Here is a 14,394-nt window from a genome sequence, read left to right as displayed (position 1 = left end):
AGTTGCCCTGGCAGCTTACGGCCATACTACCCTGAAAACGCCCGATATCGTCCGATCTCGGAAGCTAAGCAGGGGCGGGCCTGGTTAGTACTTGGATGAGAGACCGCCTGGGAATACCAGGTGCTGTAAGCCTTTTATGGTTTCGGCTCTTGCCTGACAGCAGAGGGCGCTGTTTGACACTTTTTGCTGGAGTCTAGTTTGGCCTGCGTCGCCTTCAAATAGGATCTTTTCAGTTGATCTGGCAGCTTACGGTCATACTACCCTGAAAATGCCCGATCTCGTCCGATCTCGTAAGCTAAACAGGGGTGGGCCTGGTTAGTACTTGGATGGGAGACCGCCTGGGAATACCAGGTGCTGTAAGCCTTTTATGGTTTCTGCTCTTGCCTGACAGCAGAGGGCGCTGTTTGACACTTTTTGCTGGAGTCTAGTTTGGCCTGCGTCACCTTCAAATAGGATCTTTTCAGTTCACCTGGCAGCTTACGGCCATACTACCCTGAAAAAGCCCGATCTCGGAAGCTAAGCAGGGGCGGGCCTGGTTAGTACTTGGATGGGAGACCGCCTGGGAATACCAGGTGCTGTAAGCTTTTTATGGTTTCTGCTCTTGCCTGACAGCAAAGGGCGCTGTTTGACACTTTTTGCCAGAGTCTAGTTTGGCCTGCGTCGCCTTCAAATAGGATCTTTTCAGTTGATCTGGCAGCTTACGGCCATACTATCCTGAAAAAGCCCGATCTCGTCCGATCTCGGAAGCTAAGCAGGGGCGGGCCTGGTTAGTACTTGGATGGGAGACCGCCTGGAAATACCAGGTGCTGTAAGCTTTATATGGTTTCTGCTCTTGCCTGACAGCAGAGGGCGCTGTTTGACACTTTTTGCTGGAGTCTAGTTTGGCCTGCGTCGCCTTCAAATAGGATCTTTTCAGTTCACCTGGCAGCTTACGGCCATACTACCCTGAAAACGCCCGATCTCGGAAGCTAAGCAGGGGCGGGCCTGGTTAGTACTTGGATGGGAGACCGCCTGGGAATACCAGGTGCTGTAAGCTTTTTATGGTTTCTGCTCTTGCCTGACAGCAAAGGGCGCTGTTTGACACTTTTTGCCAGAGTCTAGTTTGGCCTGCGTCACCTTCAAATAGGATCTTTTCAGTTGACCTGGCAGTTTACAGCCATACTACCCTGAAAACGCCCGATCTCGTCCGATCTCGTCCGATCTCGGAAGCTAAGCAGGGGCGGGCCTGGTTAGTACTTGGATGGGAGACCGCCTGGGAATACCAGGTGCTGTAAGCTTTTTATGGTTTCTGCTCTTGCCTGACAGCAGAGGGCGCTGTTTGACACTTTTTGCTGGAGTCTAGTTTGGCCTGCGTCGCCTTCAAATAAGATTTTTTCAGTTGCCCTTAAAGCTTACGGCCATACTACCCCGAAAACGCCCGATCTCGTCCGATCTCGGAAGCTAAGCAGGGGCTGGCCTGGTTAGTACTTGGATGGGAGACCGCCTGGGAATACCAGGTGCTGTAAGCTTTTTATGGTTTCTGCTCTTGCCTGACAGCAGAGGGCGCTGTTTGACACTTTTTGCTGGAGTCTAGTTTGGCCTGCGTCGCCTTCAAATAAGATTTTTTCAGTTGCCCTTAAAGCTTACGGCCATACTACCCTGAAAACGCCCGATCTCGTCCGATCTCGGAAGCAAAGCAGGGGCGGGCCTGGTTAGTACTTGGATGGAGACCGCCTGGGAATACCAGGTGCTGTAAGCTTTTTATGGTTTCTGCTCTTGCCTGACAGCAGAGGGCGCTGTTTGACACTTTTTGCTGGAGTCTAGTTTGGCCTGCGTCGCCTTCAAATAAGATTTTTTCAGTTGCCCTTTAAGCTTACGGCCATACTACCCTGAAAACGCCCGATCTCGTCCGATCTCGGAAGCTAAGCAGGGGCTGGCCTGGTTAGTACTTGGATGGGAGACCGCCTGGGAATACCAGGTGCTGTAAGCTTTTTATGGTTTCTGCTCTTGCCTGACAGCAGAGGGCGCTGTTTGACACTTTTTGCTGGAGTTTAGTTTGGCCTGCGTCGCCTTCAAATAGGATCTTTTCAGTTGCCTTGGCAGCTTACAGCCATACTACCCTGAAAACGCCCGATCTCATCCGATCTCGGAAGCTAAGCAGGGGCGGGCCTGGTTAGTACTTGGATGGGAAACCGCCTAGGAATACCAGGTGCTCTAAGCTTTTTATGGTTTCTGCTTTTGCCTGAAAGCAGAGGGCGCTGTTTGACACTTTTTGCTGGAGTCTAGTTTGGCCTGCGTCGCCTTCAAATAGGATCTTTTCAGTTGCCCTGGCAGCTTACGGCCATACTACCCTGAAAACGCCCGATATCGTCCGATCTCGGAAGCTAAGCAGGGGCGGGCCTGGTTAGTACTTGGATGAGAGACCGCCTGGGAATACCAGGTGCTGTAAGCCTTTTATGGTTTCGGCTCTTGCCTGACAGCAGAGGGCGCTGTTTGACACTTTTTGCTGGAGTCTAGTTTGGCCTGCGTCGCCTTCAAATAGGATCTTTTCAGTTGATCTGGCAGCTTACGGTCATACTACCCTGAAAATGCCCGATCTCGTCCGATCTCGTAAGCTAAACAGGGGTGGGCCTGGTTAGTACTTGGATGGGAGACCGCCTGGGAATACCAGGTGCTGTAAGCCTTTTATGGTTTCTGCTCTTGCCTGACAGCAGAGGGCGCTGTTTGACACTTTTTGCTGGAGTCTAGTTTGGCCTGCGTCACCTTCAAATAGGATCTTCTCAGTTCACCTGGCAGCTTACGGCCATACTACCCTGAAAAAGCCCGATCTCGGAAGCTAAGCAGGGGCGGGCCTGGTTAGTACTTGGATGGGAGACCGCCTGGGAATACCAGGTGCTGTAAGCTTTTTATGGTTTCTGCTCTTGCCTGACAGCAAAGGGCGCTGTTTGACACTTTTTGCCAGAGTCTAGTTTGGCCTGCGTCGCCTTCAAATAGGATCTTTTCAGTTGATCTGGCAGCTTACGGCCATACTATCCTGAAAAAGCCCGATCTCGTCTGATCTCGGAAGCTAAGCAGGGGCGGGCCTGGTTAGTACTTGGATGGGAGACCGCCTGGAAATACCAGGTGCTGTAAGCTTTATATGGTTTCTGCTCTTGCCTGACAGCAGAGGGCGCTGTTTGACACTTTTTGCTGGAGTCTAGTTTGGCCTGCGTCGCCTTCAAATAGGATCTTTTCAGTTGATCTGGCAGCTTACGGTCATACTACCCTGAAAACGCCCGATCTCGTCCGATCTCGTAAGCTAAACAGGGGTGGGCCTGGTTAGTACTTGGATGGGAGACCGCCTGGGAATACCAGGTGCTGTAAGCCTTTTATGGTTTCTGCTCATGCCTGACAGCAGAGGGCGCTGTTTGACACTTTTTGCTGGAGTCTAGTTTGGCCTGCGTCGCCTTCAAATAGGATCTTTTCAGTTGACCTGGCAGCTTACGGCCATACTACCCTGAAAACGCCCGATCTCGGAAGCTAAGCAGGGGCGGGCCTGGTTAGTACTTGGATGGGAGACCGCCTGGGAATACCAGGTGCTATAAGCTTTTTATGGTTTCTGCTCTTGCCTGACAGCAAAGGGCGCTGTTTGACACTTTTTGCCAGAGTCTAGTTTGGCCTGCGTCACCTTCAAATAGGATCTTTTCAGTTGACCTGGCAGCTTACGGCCATACTACCCTGAAAATGCCCGATCTCGTCCGATCTCGTAAGCTAAACAGGGGTGGGCCTGGTTAGTACTTGGATGGGAGACCGCCTGGGAATACCAGGTGCTGTAAGCCTTTTATGGTTTCTGCTCTTGCCTGACAGCAGAGGGCGCTGTTTGACACTTTTTGCTGGAGTCTAGTTTGGCCTGCGTCACCTTCAAATAGGATCTTTTCAGTTCACCTGGCAGCTTACGGCCATACTACCCTGAAAAAGCCCGATCTCGGAAGCTAAGCAGGGGCGGGCCTGGTTAGTACTTGGATGGGAGACCGCCTGGGAATACCAGGTGCTGTAAGCTTTTTATGGTTTCTGCTCTTGCCTGACAGCAAAGGGCGCTGTTTGACACTTTTTGCCAGAGTCTAGTTTGGCCTGCGTCGCCTTCAAATAGGATCTTTTCAGTTGATCTGGCAGCTTACGGCCATACTATCCTGAAAAAGCCCGATCTCGTCCGATCTCGGAAGCTAAGCAGGGGCGGGCCTGGTTAGTACTTGGATGGGAGACCGCCTGGAAATACCAGGTGCTGTAAGCTTTATATGGTTTCTGCTCTTGCCTGACAGCAGAGGGCGCTGTTTGACACTTTTTGCTGGAGTCTAGTTTGGCCTGCGTCGCCTTCAAATAGGATCTTTTCAGTTCACCTGGCAGCTTACGGCCATACTACCCTGAAAACGCCCGATCTCGGAAGCTAAGCAGGGGCGGGCCTGGTTAGTACTTGGATGGGAGACCGCCTGGGAATACCAGGTGCTGTAAGCTTTTTATGGTTTCTGCTCTTGCCTGACAGCAAAGGGCGCTGTTTGACACTTTTTGCCAGAGTCTAGTTTGGCCTGCGTCACCTTCAAATAGGATCTTTTCAGTTGACCTGGCAGTTTACAGCCATACTACCCTGAAAACGCCCGATCTCGTCCGATCTCGTCCGATCTCGGAAGCTAAGCAGGGGCGGGCCTGGTTAGTACTTGGATGGGAGACCGCCTGGGAATACCAGGTGCTGTAAGCTTTTTATGGTTTCTGCTCTTGCCTGACAGCAGAGGGCGCTGTTTGACACTTTTTGCTGGAGTCTAGTTTGGCCTGCGTCGCCTTCAAATAAGATTTTTTCAGTTGCCCTTAAAGCTTACGGCCATACTACCCCGAAAACGCCCGATCTCGTCCGATCTCGGAAGCTAAGCAGGGGCTGGCCTGGTTAGTACTTGGATGGGAGACCGCCTGGGAATACCAGGTGCTGTAAGCTTTTTATGGTTTCTGCTCTTGCCTGACAGCAGAGGGCGCTGTTTGACACTTTTTGCTGGAGTCTAGTTTGGCCTGCGTCGCCTTCAAATAAGATTTTTTCAGTTGCCCTTAAAGCTTACGGCCATACTACCCTGAAAACGCCCGATCTCGTCCGATCTCGGAAGCAAAGCAGGGGCGGGCCTGGTTAGTACTTGGATGGAGACCGCCTGGGAATACCAGGTGCTGTAAGCTTTTTATGGTTTCTGCTCTTGCCTGACAGCAGAGGGCGCTGTTTGACACTTTTTGCTGGAGTCTAGTTTGGCCTGCGTCGCCTTCAAATAAGATTTTTTCAGTTGCCCTTTAAGCTTACGGCCATACTACCCTGAAAACGCCCGATCTCGTCCGATCTCGGAAGCTAAGCAGGGGCTGGCCTGGTTAGTACTTGGATGGGAGACCGCCTGGGAATACCAGGTGCTGTAAGCTTTTTATGGTTTCTGCTCTTGCCTGACAGCAGAGGGCGCTGTTTGACACTTTTTGCTGGAGTCTAGTTTGGCCTGCGTCGCCTTCAAATAAGATTTTTTCAGTTGCCCTTAAAGCTTACGGCCATACTACCCTGAAAACGCCCGATCTCGTCCGATCTCGGAAGCAAAGCAGGGGCGGGCCTGGTTAGTACTTGGATGGAGACCGCCTGGGAATACCAGGTGCTGTAAGCTTTTTATGGTTTCTGCTCTTGCCTGACAGCAGAGGGCGCTGTTTGACACTTTTTGCTGGAGTCTAGTTTGGCCTGCGTCGCCTTCAAATAAGATTTTTTCAGTTGCCCTTTAAGCTTACGGCCATACTACCCTGAAAACGCCCGATCTCGTCCGATCTCGGAAGCTAAGCAGGGGCTGGCCTGGTTAGTACTTGGATGGGAGACCGCCTGGGAATACCAGGTGCTGTAAGCTTTTTATGGTTTCTGCTCTTGCCTGACAGCAGAGGGCGCTGTTTGACACTTTTTGCTGGAGTTTAGTTTGGCCTGCGTCGCCTTCAAATAGGATCTTTTCAGTTGCCTTGGCAGCTTACAGCCATACTACCCTGAAAACGCCCGATCTCATCCGATCTCGGAAGCTAAGCAGGGGCGGGCCTGGTTAGTACTTGGATGGGAAACCGCCTAGGAATACCAGGTGCTCTAAGCTTTTTATGGTTTCTGCTTTTGCCTGAAAGCAGAGGGCGCTGTTTGACACTTTTTGCTGGAGTCTAGTTTGGCCTGCGTCGCCTTCAAATAGGATCTTTTCAGTTGCCCTGGCAGCTTACGGCCATACTACCCTGAAAACGCCCGATATCGTCCGATCTCGGAAGCTAAGCAGGGGCGGGCCTGGTTAGTACTTGGATGAGAGACCGCCTGGGAATACCAGGTGCTGTAAGCCTTTTATGGTTTCGGCTCTTGCCTGACAGCAGAGGGCGCTGTTTGACACTTTTTGCTGGAGTCTAGTTTGGCCTGCGTCGCCTTCAAATAGGATCTTTTCAGTTGATCTGGCAGCTTACGGTCATACTACCCTGAAAATGCCCGATCTCGTCCGATCTCGTAAGCTAAACAGGGGTGGGCCTGGTTAGTACTTGGATGGGAGACCGCCTGGGAATACCAGGTGCTGTAAGCCTTTTATGGTTTCTGCTCTTGCCTGACAGCAGAGGGCGCTGTTTGACACTTTTTGCTGGAGTCTAGTTTGGCCTGCGTCACCTTCAAATAGGATCTTCTCAGTTCACCTGGCAGCTTACGGCCATACTACCCTGAAAAAGCCCGATCTCGGAAGCTAAGCAGGGGCGGGCCTGGTTAGTACTTGGATGGGAGACCGCCTGGGAATACCAGGTGCTGTAAGCTTTTTATGGTTTCTGCTCTTGCCTGACAGCAAAGGGCGCTGTTTGACACTTTTTGCCAGAGTCTAGTTTGGCCTGCGTCGCCTTCAAATAGGATCTTTTCAGTTGATCTGGCAGCTTACGGCCATACTATCCTGAAAAAGCCCGATCTCGTCCGATCTCGGAAGCTAAGCAGGGGCGGGCCTGGTTAGTACTTGGATGGGAGACCGCCTGGAAATACCAGGTGCTGTAAGCTTTATATGGTTTCTGCTCTTGCCTGACAGCAGAGGGCGCTGTTTGACACTTTTTGCTGGAGTCTAGTTTGGCCTGCGTCGCCTTCAAATAGGATCTTTTCAGTTGATCTGGCAGCTTACGGTCATACTACCCTGAAAACGCCCGATCTCGTCCGATCTCGTAAGCTAAACAGGGGTGGGCCTGGTTAGTACTTGGATGGGAGACCGCCTGGGAATACCAGGTGCTGTAAGCCTTTTATGGTTTCTGCTCATGCCTGACAGCAGAGGGCGCTGTTTGACACTTTTTGCTGGAGTCTAGTTTGGCCTGCGTCGCCTTCAAATAGGATCTTTTCAGTTGACCTGGCAGCTTACGGCCATACTACCCTGAAAACGCCCGATCTCGGAAGCTAAGCAGGGGCGGGCCTGGTTAGTACTTGGATGGGAGACCGCCTGGGAATACCAGGTGCTATAAGCTTTTTATGGTTTCTGCTCTTGCCTGACAGCAAAGGGCGCTGTTTGACACTTTTTGCCAGAGTCTAGTTTGGCCTGCGTCACCTTCAAATAGGATCTTTTCAGTTGACCTGGCAGCTTACGGCCATACTACCCTGAAAACGCCCGATCTCGTCTGATCTCGGAAACTAAGCAGGGGCGGGCCTGGTTAGTACTTGGATGGGAGACCGCCTGGGAATACCAGGTGCTGTAAGCTTTTTATGGTTTCTGCTCTTGCCTGACAGCAGAGGGCGCTGTTTGACACTTTTTGCTGGAGTCTAGTTTGGCCTGCGTCACCTTCAAATAGGATCTTTTCAGTTCACCTGGCAGCTTACGGCCATACTACCCTGAAAACGCCCGATCTCGGAAGCTAAGCAGGGGCGGGCCTGGTTAGTACTTGGATGGGAGACCGCCTGGGAATACCAGGTGCTGTAAGCTTTTTATGGTTTCTGCTCTTGCCTGACAGCAAAGGGCGCTGTTTGACACTTTTTGCCAGAGTCTAGTTTGGCCTGCGTCACCTTCAAATAGGATCTTTTCAGTTGACCTGGCAGCTTACGGCCATACTACCCTGAAAACGCCAGATCTCGTCCGATCTTGGAAGCTGAGCAGGGGCGGGCCTGGTTAGTACTTGGATGGGAGACCGCCTGGGAATACCAGGTGCTGTAAGCTTTTTTATGGTTTCTGCTCTTGCCTGACAGCAGAGGGCGCTGTTTGACACTTTTTGCTGGAGTCTAGTTTGGCCTGCGTCACCTTCAAATAGGATCTTTTCAGTTGACCTGGCAGTTTACAGCCATACTACCCTGAAAACGCCCGATCTCGTCCGATCTCGTCCGATCTCGGAAGCTAAGCAGGGGCGGGCCTGGTTAGTACTTGGATGGGAGACCGCCTGGGAATACCAGGTGCTGTAAGCTTTTTATGGTTTCTGCTCTTGCCTGACAGCAGAGGGCGCTGTTTGACACTTTTTGCTGGAGTCTAGTTTGGCCTGCGTCGCCTTCAAATAAGATTTTTTCAGTTGCCCTTAAAGCTTACGGCCATACTACCCCGAAAACGCCCGATCTCGTCCGATCTCGGAAGCTAAGCAGGGGCTGGCCTGGTTAGTACTTGGATGGGAGACCGCCTGGGAATACCAGGTGCTGTAAGCTTTTTATGGTTTCTGCTCTTGCCTGACAGCAGAGGGCGCTGTTTGACACTTTTTGCTGGAGTCTAGTTTGGCCTGCGTCGCCTTCAAATAAGATTTTTTCAGTTGCCCTTAAAGCTTACGGCCATACTACCCTGAAAACGCCCGATCTCGTCCGATCTCGGAAGCAAAGCAGGGGCGGGCCTGGTTAGTACTTGGATGGAGACCGCCTGGGAATACCAGGTGCTGTAAGCTTTTTATGGTTTCTGCTCTTGCCTGACAGCAGAGGGCGCTGTTTGACACTTTTTGCTGGAGTCTAGTTTGGCCTGCGTCGCCTTCAAATAAGATTTTTTCAGTTGCCCTTTAAGCTTACGGCCATACTACCCTGAAAACGCCCGATCTCGTCCGATCTCGGAAGCTAAGCAGGGGCTGGCCTGGTTAGTACTTGGATGGGAGACCGCCTGGGAATACCAGGTGCTGTAAGCTTTTTATGGTTTCTGCTCTTGCCTGACAGCAGAGGGCGCTGTTTGACACTTTTTGCTGGAGTTTAGTTTGGCCTGCGTCGCCTTCAAATAGGATCTTTTCAGTTGCCTTGGCAGCTTACAGCCATACTACCCTGAAAACGCCCGATCTCATCCGATCTCGGAAGCTAAGCAGGGGCGGGCCTGGTTAGTACTTGGATGGGAAACCGCCTAGGAATACCAGGTGCTCTAAGCTTTTTATGGTTTCTGCTTTTGCCTGAAAGCAGAGGGCGCTGTTTGACACTTTTTGCTGGAGTCTAGTTTGGCCTGCGTCGCCTTCAAATAGGATCTTTTCAGTTGCCCTGGCAGCTTACGGCCATACTACCCTGAAAACGCCCGATATCGTCCGATCTCGGAAGCTAAGCAGGGGCGGGCCTGGTTAGTACTTGGATGAGAGACCGCCTGGGAATACCAGGTGCTGTAAGCCTTTTATGGTTTCGGCTCTTGCCTGACAGCAGAGGGCGCTGTTTGACACTTTTTGCTGGAGTCTAGTTTGGCCTGCGTCGCCTTCAAATAGGATCTTTTCAGTTGATCTGGCAGCTTACGGTCATACTACCCTGAAAATGCCCGATCTCGTCCGATCTCGTAAGCTAAACAGGGGTGGGCCTGGTTAGTACTTGGATGGGAGACCGCCTGGGAATACCAGGTGCTGTAAGCCTTTTATGGTTTCTGCTCTTGCCTGACAGCAGAGGGCGCTGTTTGACACTTTTTGCTGGAGTCTAGTTTGGCCTGCGTCACCTTCAAATAGGATCTTCTCAGTTCACCTGGCAGCTTACGGCCATACTACCCTGAAAAAGCCCGATCTCGGAAGCTAAGCAGGGGCGGGCCTGGTTAGTACTTGGATGGGAGACCGCCTGGGAATACCAGGTGCTGTAAGCTTTTTATGGTTTCTGCTCTTGCCTGACAGCAAAGGGCGCTGTTTGACACTTTTTGCCAGAGTCTAGTTTGGCCTGCGTCGCCTTCAAATAGGATCTTTTCAGTTGATCTGGCAGCTTACGGCCATACTATCCTGAAAAAGCCCGATCTCGTCCGATCTCGGAAGCTAAGCAGGGGCGGGCCTGGTTAGTACTTGGATGGGAGACCGCCTGGAAATACCAGGTGCTGTAAGCTTTATATGGTTTCTGCTCTTGCCTGACAGCAGAGGGCGCTGTTTGACACTTTTTGCTGGAGTCTAGTTTGGCCTGCGTCGCCTTCAAATAGGATCTTTTCAGTTGATCTGGCAGCTTACGGTCATACTACCCTGAAAACGCCCGATCTCGTCCGATCTCGTAAGCTAAACAGGGGTGGGCCTGGTTAGTACTTGGATGGGAGACCGCCTGGGAATACCAGGTGCTGTAAGCCTTTTATGGTTTCTGCTCATGCCTGACAGCAGAGGGCGCTGTTTGACACTTTTTGCTGGAGTCTAGTTTGGCCTGCGTCGCCTTCAAATAGGATCTTTTCAGTTGACCTGGCAGCTTACGGCCATACTACCCTGAAAACGCCCGATCTCGGAAGCTAAGCAGGGGCGGGCCTGGTTAGTACTTGGATGGGAGACCGCCTGGGAATACCAGGTGCTATAAGCTTTTTATGGTTTCTGCTCTTGCCTGACAGCAAAGGGCGCTGTTTGACACTTTTTGCCAGAGTCTAGTTTGGCCTGCGTCACCTTCAAATAGGATCTTTTCAGTTGACCTGGCAGCTTACGGCCATACTACCCTGAAAACGCCCGATCTCGTCTGATCTCGGAAACTAAGCAGGGGCGGGCCTGGTTAGTACTTGGATGGGAGACCGCCTGGGAATACCAGGTGCTGTAAGCTTTTTATGGTTTCTGCTCTTGCCTGACAGCAGAGGGCGCTGTTTGACACTTTTTGCTGGAGTCTAGTTTGGCCTGCGTCACCTTCAAATAGGATCTTTTCAGTTCACCTGGCAGCTTACGGCCATACTACCCTGAAAACGCCCGATCTCGGAAGCTAAGCAGGGGCGGGCCTGGTTAGTACTTGGATGGGAGACCGCCTGGGAATACCAGGTGCTGTAAGCTTTTTATGGTTTCTGCTCTTGCCTGACAGCAAAGGGCGCTGTTTGACACTTTTTGCCAGAGTCTAGTTTGGCCTGCGTCACCTTCAAATAGGATCTTTTCAGTTGACCTGGCAGCTTACGGCCATACTACCCTGAAAACGCCAGATCTCGTCCGATCTTGGAAGCTGAGCAGGGGCGGGCCTGGTTAGTACTTGGATGGGAGACCGCCTGGGAATACCAGGTGCTGTAAGCTTTTTTATGGTTTCTGCTCTTGCCTGACAGCAGAGGGCGCTGTTTGACACTTTTTGCTGGAGTCTAGTTTGGCCTGCGTCACCTTCAAATAGGATCTTTTCAGTTGACCTGGCAGTTTACAGCCATACTACCCTGAAAACGCCCGATCTCGTCCGATCTCGTCCGATCTCGGAAGCTAAGCAGGGGCGGGCCTGGTTAGTACTTGGATGGGAGACCGCCTGGGAATACCAGGTGCTGTAAGCTTTTTATGGTTTCTGCTCTTGCCTGACAGCAGAGGGCGCTGTTTGACACTTTTTGCTGGAGTCTAGTTTGGCCTGCGTCGCCTTCAAATAAGATTTTTTCAGTTGCCCTTAAAGCTTACGGCCATACTACCCCGAAAACGCCCGATCTCGTCCGATCTCGGAAGCTAAGCAGGGGCTGGCCTGGTTAGTACTTGGATGGGAGACCGCCTGGGAATACCAGGTGCTGTAAGCTTTTTATGGTTTCTGCTCTTGCCTGACAGCAGAGGGCGCTGTTTGACACTTTTTGCTGGAGTCTAGTTTGGCCTGCGTCGCCTTCAAATAAGATTTTTTCAGTTGCCCTTAAAGCTTACGGCCATACTACCCTGAAAACGCCCGATCTCGTCCGATCTCGGAAGCAAAGCAGGGGCGGGCCTGGTTAGTACTTGGATGGAGACCGCCTGGGAATACCAGGTGCTGTAAGCTTTTTATGGTTTCTGCTCTTGCCTGACAGCAGAGGGCGCTGTTTGACACTTTTTGCTGGAGTCTAGTTTGGCCTGCGTCGCCTTCAAATAAGATTTTTTCAGTTGCCCTTTAAGCTTACGGCCATACTACCCTGAAAACGCCCGATCTCGTCCGATCTCGGAAGCTAAGCAGGGGCTGGCCTGGTTAGTACTTGGATGGGAGACCGCCTGGGAATACCAGGTGCTGTAAGCTTTTTATGGTTTCTGCTCTTGCCTGACAGCAGAGGGCGCTGTTTGACACTTTTTGCTGGAGTTTAGTTTGGCCTGCGTCGCCTTCAAATAGGATCTTTTCAGTTGCCTTGGCAGCTTACAGCCATACTACCCTGAAAACGCCCGATCTCATCCGATCTCGGAAGCTAAGCAGGGGCGGGCCTGGTTAGTACTTGGATGGGAAACCGCCTAGGAATACCAGGTGCTCTAAGCTTTTTATGGTTTCTGCTTTTGCCTGAAAGCAGAGGGCGCTGTTTGACACTTTTTGCTGGAGTCTAGTTTGGCCTGCGTCGCCTTCAAATAGGATCTTTTCAGTTGCCCTGGCAGCTTACGGCCATACTACCCTGAAAACGCCCAATATCGTCCGATCTCGGAAGCTAAGCAGGGGCGGGCCTGGTTAGTACTTGGATGAGAGACCGCCTGGGAATACCAGGTGCTGTAAGCCTTTTATGGTTTCGGCTCTTGCCTGACAGCAGAGGGCGCTGTTTGACACTTTTTGCTGGAGTCTAGTTTGGCCTGCGTCGCCTTCAAATAGGATCTTTTCAGTTGATCTGGCAGCTTACGGTCATACTACCCTGAAAATGCCCGATCTCGTCCGATCTCGTAAGCTAAACAGGGGTGGGCCTGGTTAGTACTTGGATGGGAGACCGCCTGGGAATACCAGGTGCTGTAAGCCTTTTATGGTTTCTGCTCTTGCCTGACAGCAGAGGGCGCTGTTTGACACTTTTTGCTGGAGTCTAGTTTGGCCTGCGTCACCTTCAAATAGGATCTTCTCAGTTCACCTGGCAGCTTACGGCCATACTACCCTGAAAAAGCCCGATCTCGGAAGCTAAGCAGGGGCGGGCCTGGTTAGTACTTGGATGGGAGACCGCCTGGGAATACCAGGTGCTGTAAGCTTTTTATGGTTTCTGCTCTTGCCTGACAGCAAAGGGCGCTGTTTGACACTTTTTGCCAGAGTCTAGTTTGGCCTGCGTCGCCTTCAAATAGGATCTTTTCAGTTGATCTGGCAGCTTACGGCCATACTATCCTGAAAAAGCCCGATCTCGTCCGATCTCGGAAGCTAAGCAGGGGCGGGCCTGGTTAGTACTTGGATGGGAGACCGCCTGGAAATACCAGGTGCTGTAAGCTTTATATGGTTTCTGGTCTTGCCTGACAGCAGAGGGCGCTGTTTGACACTTTTTGCTGGAGTCTAGTTTGGCCTGCGTCGCCTTCAAATAGGATCTTTTCAGTTGATCTGGCAGCTTACGGTCATACTACCCTGAAAACGCCCGATCTCGTCCGATCTCGTAAGCTAAACAGGGGTGGGCCTGGTTAGTACTTGGATGGGAGACCGCCTGGGAATACCAGGTGCTGTAAGCCTTTTATGGTTTCTGCTCATGCCTGACAGCAGAGGGCGCTGTTTGACACTTTTTGCTGGAGTCTAGTTTGGCCTGCGTCGCCTTCAAATAGGATCTTTTCAGTTGACCTGGCAGCTTACGGCCATACTACCCTGAAAACGCCCGATCTCGGAAGCTAAGCAGGGGCGGGCCTGGTTAGTACTTGGATGGGAGACCGCCTGGGAATACCAGGTGCTATAAGCTTTTTATGGTTTCTGCTCTTGCCTGACAGCAAAGGGCGCTGTTTGACACTTTTTGCCAGAGTCTAGTTTGGCCTGCGTCACCTTCAAATAGGATCTTTTCAGTTGACCTGGCAGCTTACGGCCATACTACCCTGAAAACGCCCGATCTCGTCTGATCTCGGAAACTAAGCAGGGGCGGGCCTGGTTAGTACTTGGATGGGAGACCGCCTGGGAATACCAGGTGCTGTAAGCTTTTTATGGTTTCTGCTCTTGCCTGACAGCAGAGGGCGCTGTTTGACACTTTTTGCTGGAGTCTAGTTTGGCCTGCGTCACCTTCAAATAGGATCTTTTCAGTTCACCTGGCAGCTTACGGCCATACTACCCTGAAAACGCCCGATCTCGGAAGCTAAGCAGGGGCGGGCCTGGTTAGTACTTGGATGGGAGACCGCCTGGGAATACCAGGTGCTGTAAGCTTTTTATGGTTTCTGCTCTTGCCTGACAGCAAAGGGCGCTGTTTGACACTTTTT

General features: G+C 51.7%; 44 non-coding genes and 19 pseudogenes across 44 annotated transcripts; all 63 read left to right on the top strand.

Annotated features, from left to right (window-relative positions):
* Positions 1 to 13: 13 nt before the first annotated feature.
* Positions 14 to 132, top strand: LOC131099571 (5S ribosomal RNA). Its single transcript, XR_009118396.1, has one exon. It is a non-coding gene; the product is annotated as a 5S ribosomal RNA (ribosomal RNA).
* Positions 133 to 244: 112 nt separating this feature from the next.
* On the top strand, positions 245 to 363 carry LOC131098573 (5S ribosomal RNA). Its single transcript, XR_009117440.1, has one exon. It is a non-coding gene; the product is annotated as a 5S ribosomal RNA (ribosomal RNA).
* Positions 364 to 475: 112 nt separating this feature from the next.
* On the top strand, positions 476 to 584 carry LOC131141219 (5S ribosomal RNA; annotated as a pseudogene).
* Positions 585 to 696: 112 nt separating this feature from the next.
* Positions 697 to 815, top strand: LOC131099326 (5S ribosomal RNA). The gene has a single exon (XR_009118160.1). It is a non-coding gene; the product is annotated as a 5S ribosomal RNA (ribosomal RNA).
* Positions 816 to 927: 112 nt separating this feature from the next.
* LOC131100454 (5S ribosomal RNA) lies at positions 928 to 1,036 on the top strand (annotated as a pseudogene).
* A 112-nt stretch (positions 1,037 to 1,148) lies between these two features.
* Positions 1,149 to 1,277, top strand: LOC131099736 (5S ribosomal RNA; annotated as a pseudogene).
* Positions 1,278 to 1,389: 112 nt separating this feature from the next.
* On the top strand, positions 1,390 to 1,508 carry LOC131097542 (5S ribosomal RNA). Its single transcript, XR_009116442.1, has one exon. It is a non-coding gene; the product is annotated as a 5S ribosomal RNA (ribosomal RNA).
* A 112-nt stretch (positions 1,509 to 1,620) lies between these two features.
* LOC131098994 (5S ribosomal RNA) lies at positions 1,621 to 1,738 on the top strand. The gene has a single exon (XR_009117837.1). It is a non-coding gene; the product is annotated as a 5S ribosomal RNA (ribosomal RNA).
* A 112-nt stretch (positions 1,739 to 1,850) lies between these two features.
* Positions 1,851 to 1,969, top strand: LOC131142659 (5S ribosomal RNA). Its single transcript, XR_009132731.1, has one exon. It is a non-coding gene; the product is annotated as a 5S ribosomal RNA (ribosomal RNA).
* A 112-nt stretch (positions 1,970 to 2,081) lies between these two features.
* Positions 2,082 to 2,200, top strand: LOC131099132 (5S ribosomal RNA). The gene has a single exon (XR_009117970.1). It is a non-coding gene; the product is annotated as a 5S ribosomal RNA (ribosomal RNA).
* Positions 2,201 to 2,312: 112 nt separating this feature from the next.
* On the top strand, positions 2,313 to 2,431 carry LOC131099570 (5S ribosomal RNA). The gene has a single exon (XR_009118395.1). It is a non-coding gene; the product is annotated as a 5S ribosomal RNA (ribosomal RNA).
* A 112-nt stretch (positions 2,432 to 2,543) lies between these two features.
* Positions 2,544 to 2,662, top strand: LOC131098572 (5S ribosomal RNA). Its single transcript, XR_009117439.1, has one exon. It is a non-coding gene; the product is annotated as a 5S ribosomal RNA (ribosomal RNA).
* Positions 2,663 to 2,774: 112 nt separating this feature from the next.
* On the top strand, positions 2,775 to 2,883 carry LOC131141217 (5S ribosomal RNA; annotated as a pseudogene).
* Positions 2,884 to 2,995: 112 nt separating this feature from the next.
* LOC131099587 (5S ribosomal RNA) lies at positions 2,996 to 3,114 on the top strand. Its single transcript, XR_009118412.1, has one exon. It is a non-coding gene; the product is annotated as a 5S ribosomal RNA (ribosomal RNA).
* A 112-nt stretch (positions 3,115 to 3,226) lies between these two features.
* Positions 3,227 to 3,345, top strand: LOC131097735 (5S ribosomal RNA). Its single transcript, XR_009116629.1, has one exon. It is a non-coding gene; the product is annotated as a 5S ribosomal RNA (ribosomal RNA).
* Positions 3,346 to 3,457: 112 nt separating this feature from the next.
* On the top strand, positions 3,458 to 3,566 carry LOC131141123 (5S ribosomal RNA; annotated as a pseudogene).
* A 112-nt stretch (positions 3,567 to 3,678) lies between these two features.
* On the top strand, positions 3,679 to 3,797 carry LOC131098182 (5S ribosomal RNA). The gene has a single exon (XR_009117060.1). It is a non-coding gene; the product is annotated as a 5S ribosomal RNA (ribosomal RNA).
* A 112-nt stretch (positions 3,798 to 3,909) lies between these two features.
* On the top strand, positions 3,910 to 4,018 carry LOC131141216 (5S ribosomal RNA; annotated as a pseudogene).
* Positions 4,019 to 4,130: 112 nt separating this feature from the next.
* LOC131099324 (5S ribosomal RNA) lies at positions 4,131 to 4,249 on the top strand. The gene has a single exon (XR_009118158.1). It is a non-coding gene; the product is annotated as a 5S ribosomal RNA (ribosomal RNA).
* A 112-nt stretch (positions 4,250 to 4,361) lies between these two features.
* Positions 4,362 to 4,470, top strand: LOC131100453 (5S ribosomal RNA; annotated as a pseudogene).
* A 112-nt stretch (positions 4,471 to 4,582) lies between these two features.
* Positions 4,583 to 4,711, top strand: LOC131099735 (5S ribosomal RNA; annotated as a pseudogene).
* A 112-nt stretch (positions 4,712 to 4,823) lies between these two features.
* Positions 4,824 to 4,942, top strand: LOC131097541 (5S ribosomal RNA). The gene has a single exon (XR_009116441.1). It is a non-coding gene; the product is annotated as a 5S ribosomal RNA (ribosomal RNA).
* Positions 4,943 to 5,054: 112 nt separating this feature from the next.
* On the top strand, positions 5,055 to 5,172 carry LOC131098993 (5S ribosomal RNA). Its single transcript, XR_009117836.1, has one exon. It is a non-coding gene; the product is annotated as a 5S ribosomal RNA (ribosomal RNA).
* Positions 5,173 to 5,284: 112 nt separating this feature from the next.
* Positions 5,285 to 5,403, top strand: LOC131142658 (5S ribosomal RNA). The gene has a single exon (XR_009132730.1). It is a non-coding gene; the product is annotated as a 5S ribosomal RNA (ribosomal RNA).
* Positions 5,404 to 5,515: 112 nt separating this feature from the next.
* On the top strand, positions 5,516 to 5,633 carry LOC131098991 (5S ribosomal RNA). The gene has a single exon (XR_009117834.1). It is a non-coding gene; the product is annotated as a 5S ribosomal RNA (ribosomal RNA).
* Positions 5,634 to 5,745: 112 nt separating this feature from the next.
* Positions 5,746 to 5,864, top strand: LOC131142657 (5S ribosomal RNA). Its single transcript, XR_009132729.1, has one exon. It is a non-coding gene; the product is annotated as a 5S ribosomal RNA (ribosomal RNA).
* Positions 5,865 to 5,976: 112 nt separating this feature from the next.
* On the top strand, positions 5,977 to 6,095 carry LOC131099130 (5S ribosomal RNA). The gene has a single exon (XR_009117968.1). It is a non-coding gene; the product is annotated as a 5S ribosomal RNA (ribosomal RNA).
* A 112-nt stretch (positions 6,096 to 6,207) lies between these two features.
* LOC131099569 (5S ribosomal RNA) lies at positions 6,208 to 6,326 on the top strand. The gene has a single exon (XR_009118394.1). It is a non-coding gene; the product is annotated as a 5S ribosomal RNA (ribosomal RNA).
* Positions 6,327 to 6,438: 112 nt separating this feature from the next.
* Positions 6,439 to 6,557, top strand: LOC131098571 (5S ribosomal RNA). The gene has a single exon (XR_009117438.1). It is a non-coding gene; the product is annotated as a 5S ribosomal RNA (ribosomal RNA).
* Positions 6,558 to 6,669: 112 nt separating this feature from the next.
* On the top strand, positions 6,670 to 6,778 carry LOC131141214 (5S ribosomal RNA; annotated as a pseudogene).
* Positions 6,779 to 6,890: 112 nt separating this feature from the next.
* Positions 6,891 to 7,009, top strand: LOC131099322 (5S ribosomal RNA). Its single transcript, XR_009118157.1, has one exon. It is a non-coding gene; the product is annotated as a 5S ribosomal RNA (ribosomal RNA).
* Positions 7,010 to 7,121: 112 nt separating this feature from the next.
* On the top strand, positions 7,122 to 7,240 carry LOC131097733 (5S ribosomal RNA). The gene has a single exon (XR_009116627.1). It is a non-coding gene; the product is annotated as a 5S ribosomal RNA (ribosomal RNA).
* A 112-nt stretch (positions 7,241 to 7,352) lies between these two features.
* LOC131141122 (5S ribosomal RNA) lies at positions 7,353 to 7,461 on the top strand (annotated as a pseudogene).
* Positions 7,462 to 7,573: 112 nt separating this feature from the next.
* Positions 7,574 to 7,692, top strand: LOC131097429 (5S ribosomal RNA). The gene has a single exon (XR_009116335.1). It is a non-coding gene; the product is annotated as a 5S ribosomal RNA (ribosomal RNA).
* A 112-nt stretch (positions 7,693 to 7,804) lies between these two features.
* LOC131100452 (5S ribosomal RNA) lies at positions 7,805 to 7,913 on the top strand (annotated as a pseudogene).
* Positions 7,914 to 8,025: 112 nt separating this feature from the next.
* On the top strand, positions 8,026 to 8,144 carry LOC131100008 (5S ribosomal RNA). Its single transcript, XR_009118777.1, has one exon. It is a non-coding gene; the product is annotated as a 5S ribosomal RNA (ribosomal RNA).
* Positions 8,145 to 8,257: 113 nt separating this feature from the next.
* LOC131099734 (5S ribosomal RNA) lies at positions 8,258 to 8,386 on the top strand (annotated as a pseudogene).
* A 112-nt stretch (positions 8,387 to 8,498) lies between these two features.
* On the top strand, positions 8,499 to 8,617 carry LOC131097540 (5S ribosomal RNA). Its single transcript, XR_009116440.1, has one exon. It is a non-coding gene; the product is annotated as a 5S ribosomal RNA (ribosomal RNA).
* Positions 8,618 to 8,729: 112 nt separating this feature from the next.
* LOC131098990 (5S ribosomal RNA) lies at positions 8,730 to 8,847 on the top strand. The gene has a single exon (XR_009117833.1). It is a non-coding gene; the product is annotated as a 5S ribosomal RNA (ribosomal RNA).
* Positions 8,848 to 8,959: 112 nt separating this feature from the next.
* On the top strand, positions 8,960 to 9,078 carry LOC131142656 (5S ribosomal RNA). Its single transcript, XR_009132728.1, has one exon. It is a non-coding gene; the product is annotated as a 5S ribosomal RNA (ribosomal RNA).
* Positions 9,079 to 9,190: 112 nt separating this feature from the next.
* On the top strand, positions 9,191 to 9,309 carry LOC131099129 (5S ribosomal RNA). Its single transcript, XR_009117967.1, has one exon. It is a non-coding gene; the product is annotated as a 5S ribosomal RNA (ribosomal RNA).
* A 112-nt stretch (positions 9,310 to 9,421) lies between these two features.
* On the top strand, positions 9,422 to 9,540 carry LOC131099568 (5S ribosomal RNA). The gene has a single exon (XR_009118393.1). It is a non-coding gene; the product is annotated as a 5S ribosomal RNA (ribosomal RNA).
* A 112-nt stretch (positions 9,541 to 9,652) lies between these two features.
* Positions 9,653 to 9,771, top strand: LOC131098570 (5S ribosomal RNA). The gene has a single exon (XR_009117437.1). It is a non-coding gene; the product is annotated as a 5S ribosomal RNA (ribosomal RNA).
* Positions 9,772 to 9,883: 112 nt separating this feature from the next.
* On the top strand, positions 9,884 to 9,992 carry LOC131141213 (5S ribosomal RNA; annotated as a pseudogene).
* Positions 9,993 to 10,104: 112 nt separating this feature from the next.
* LOC131099321 (5S ribosomal RNA) lies at positions 10,105 to 10,223 on the top strand. Its single transcript, XR_009118156.1, has one exon. It is a non-coding gene; the product is annotated as a 5S ribosomal RNA (ribosomal RNA).
* Positions 10,224 to 10,335: 112 nt separating this feature from the next.
* On the top strand, positions 10,336 to 10,454 carry LOC131097732 (5S ribosomal RNA). The gene has a single exon (XR_009116626.1). It is a non-coding gene; the product is annotated as a 5S ribosomal RNA (ribosomal RNA).
* A 112-nt stretch (positions 10,455 to 10,566) lies between these two features.
* Positions 10,567 to 10,675, top strand: LOC131141121 (5S ribosomal RNA; annotated as a pseudogene).
* A 112-nt stretch (positions 10,676 to 10,787) lies between these two features.
* Positions 10,788 to 10,906, top strand: LOC131097428 (5S ribosomal RNA). Its single transcript, XR_009116334.1, has one exon. It is a non-coding gene; the product is annotated as a 5S ribosomal RNA (ribosomal RNA).
* A 112-nt stretch (positions 10,907 to 11,018) lies between these two features.
* Positions 11,019 to 11,127, top strand: LOC131100451 (5S ribosomal RNA; annotated as a pseudogene).
* Positions 11,128 to 11,239: 112 nt separating this feature from the next.
* Positions 11,240 to 11,358, top strand: LOC131100006 (5S ribosomal RNA). Its single transcript, XR_009118776.1, has one exon. It is a non-coding gene; the product is annotated as a 5S ribosomal RNA (ribosomal RNA).
* Positions 11,359 to 11,471: 113 nt separating this feature from the next.
* Positions 11,472 to 11,600, top strand: LOC131099733 (5S ribosomal RNA; annotated as a pseudogene).
* Positions 11,601 to 11,712: 112 nt separating this feature from the next.
* Positions 11,713 to 11,831, top strand: LOC131097539 (5S ribosomal RNA). The gene has a single exon (XR_009116439.1). It is a non-coding gene; the product is annotated as a 5S ribosomal RNA (ribosomal RNA).
* A 112-nt stretch (positions 11,832 to 11,943) lies between these two features.
* LOC131098989 (5S ribosomal RNA) lies at positions 11,944 to 12,061 on the top strand. Its single transcript, XR_009117832.1, has one exon. It is a non-coding gene; the product is annotated as a 5S ribosomal RNA (ribosomal RNA).
* Positions 12,062 to 12,173: 112 nt separating this feature from the next.
* LOC131142655 (5S ribosomal RNA) lies at positions 12,174 to 12,292 on the top strand. The gene has a single exon (XR_009132727.1). It is a non-coding gene; the product is annotated as a 5S ribosomal RNA (ribosomal RNA).
* A 112-nt stretch (positions 12,293 to 12,404) lies between these two features.
* Positions 12,405 to 12,523, top strand: LOC131099128 (5S ribosomal RNA). Its single transcript, XR_009117966.1, has one exon. It is a non-coding gene; the product is annotated as a 5S ribosomal RNA (ribosomal RNA).
* A 112-nt stretch (positions 12,524 to 12,635) lies between these two features.
* LOC131100335 (5S ribosomal RNA) lies at positions 12,636 to 12,754 on the top strand. Its single transcript, XR_009119078.1, has one exon. It is a non-coding gene; the product is annotated as a 5S ribosomal RNA (ribosomal RNA).
* A 112-nt stretch (positions 12,755 to 12,866) lies between these two features.
* Positions 12,867 to 12,985, top strand: LOC131098569 (5S ribosomal RNA). The gene has a single exon (XR_009117436.1). It is a non-coding gene; the product is annotated as a 5S ribosomal RNA (ribosomal RNA).
* Positions 12,986 to 13,097: 112 nt separating this feature from the next.
* LOC131141212 (5S ribosomal RNA) lies at positions 13,098 to 13,206 on the top strand (annotated as a pseudogene).
* Positions 13,207 to 13,318: 112 nt separating this feature from the next.
* Positions 13,319 to 13,437, top strand: LOC131099320 (5S ribosomal RNA). The gene has a single exon (XR_009118155.1). It is a non-coding gene; the product is annotated as a 5S ribosomal RNA (ribosomal RNA).
* A 112-nt stretch (positions 13,438 to 13,549) lies between these two features.
* LOC131097731 (5S ribosomal RNA) lies at positions 13,550 to 13,668 on the top strand. Its single transcript, XR_009116625.1, has one exon. It is a non-coding gene; the product is annotated as a 5S ribosomal RNA (ribosomal RNA).
* Positions 13,669 to 13,780: 112 nt separating this feature from the next.
* Positions 13,781 to 13,889, top strand: LOC131141120 (5S ribosomal RNA; annotated as a pseudogene).
* A 112-nt stretch (positions 13,890 to 14,001) lies between these two features.
* Positions 14,002 to 14,120, top strand: LOC131097427 (5S ribosomal RNA). The gene has a single exon (XR_009116333.1). It is a non-coding gene; the product is annotated as a 5S ribosomal RNA (ribosomal RNA).
* Positions 14,121 to 14,232: 112 nt separating this feature from the next.
* On the top strand, positions 14,233 to 14,341 carry LOC131100450 (5S ribosomal RNA; annotated as a pseudogene).
* The last annotated feature ends 53 nt before the right edge of the window (positions 14,342 to 14,394 follow it).

Source organism: Doryrhamphus excisus, chromosome 13, assembly GCF_030265055.1.
Source record: "Doryrhamphus excisus isolate RoL2022-K1 chromosome 13, RoL_Dexc_1.0, whole genome shotgun sequence".
Taxonomy (NCBI): domain Eukaryota; kingdom Metazoa; phylum Chordata; class Actinopteri; order Syngnathiformes; family Syngnathidae; genus Doryrhamphus; species Doryrhamphus excisus.
Note: the sequence above shows the minus strand (reverse complement) of the source record. Positions and strands in the feature narration are given on the sequence as shown.